Below are 1,034 nucleotides of genomic sequence, written 5' to 3' on the forward strand. Positions count from 1 at the left end.
GGTTGGCTCCATAGACTGCCCCAGTCCCAGTCCTGCTATACCACAGTGGCTAAGGAGACTGAAGGGTACAATCTTAGGCCTGCTGTGTGACTTTTTTTCCCTTATCTAAACCCACATGGAATTTGTGCCCTAACAGATGTGTTAATACATTTGCTTACAGTTTAAGGTGAGGCAAGATGTCCTGCTTTGACTGTAATAGATCCCAGTTATAACCCAAGTAATATCGATTAACCTGAGGAGTTAATCAGAATTAATTGAAAATTGCATGGAATATTGATAGTGAAGGACTATACTAGCTATCCTCCCTGTCTTTCCAGTTTCTCAGATCAGGAATTGGAATTAGCAATCTCCAAACAGTAGAATGGAGGAGGAACACAAATATAGATCTAAAACAAAGTGACTGATATTTGGGTAATGAATCTTCATTTTAAAAAAAAATCCCCTGAATGGAAATAAGCAAAGTTGGTTCTACTGAGATTTGAACTCAGATCGCTGGATTCAGAGTCCAGAGTGCTAACCCATTACACCATAGAACCACGCAGGGACTGGGATGCGTGTCGTCAAGATCTAGAAGCCGCAGTAATTCCCAGCCAATGAAGACCGGCATTTGAAGACATTTTAAATGTGGTATTTAGAAGCAAGAGGGCAGGCTGGCCTGGTGAGAGTGGTTTTGGGTTTATCACTAGCGGATTTCCGGAAGTTCAGAGAAGCAAGTCTGAAAAAAGGCAAATGACAAACATACCCAGTGTTCCAGCTATGAGTGTTGTAGAAATAATTGGCAGCTATTAACTCCGCAGTCTTGCACCCTACACTACTAGCCAAACCTCCGTGAAAAAACAAGGGGGTCACCGTCCTTTACTCATTCCTGCTTAAATAAGATTCCTCAAAAAAAAAAAAATCCAATTCTACAATAATCCCAGAAAGCATGTCTTCACCTCGTTTGTTCAGATACTTTTAACATTATCCCTATTTATTCTTTAACCCCTTCACTACGAAACGCTTCTAGGCACGTACAGGTACCTCTTACCATATCC

The 1,034-nt window shown here is 41.1% G+C and overlaps 1 non-coding gene across 1 annotated transcript; it reads right to left on the reverse strand.

Annotated features, from left to right (window-relative positions):
• Positions 1 to 463: 463 nt before the first annotated feature.
• Positions 464 to 536, reverse strand: TRNAQ-CUG. Its single transcript has one exon. It is a non-coding gene; the product is annotated as a tRNA-Gln (tRNA).
• Between the last annotated feature and the right edge of the window lie 498 nt (positions 537 to 1,034).

The sequence above is a fragment of the Varanus komodoensis genome, unplaced genomic scaffold (assembly GCF_004798865.1).
Source record: "Varanus komodoensis strain SLA01 unplaced genomic scaffold, ASM479886v1 scaffold425, whole genome shotgun sequence".
Classification (NCBI taxonomy): domain Eukaryota; kingdom Metazoa; phylum Chordata; class Lepidosauria; order Squamata; family Varanidae; genus Varanus; species Varanus komodoensis.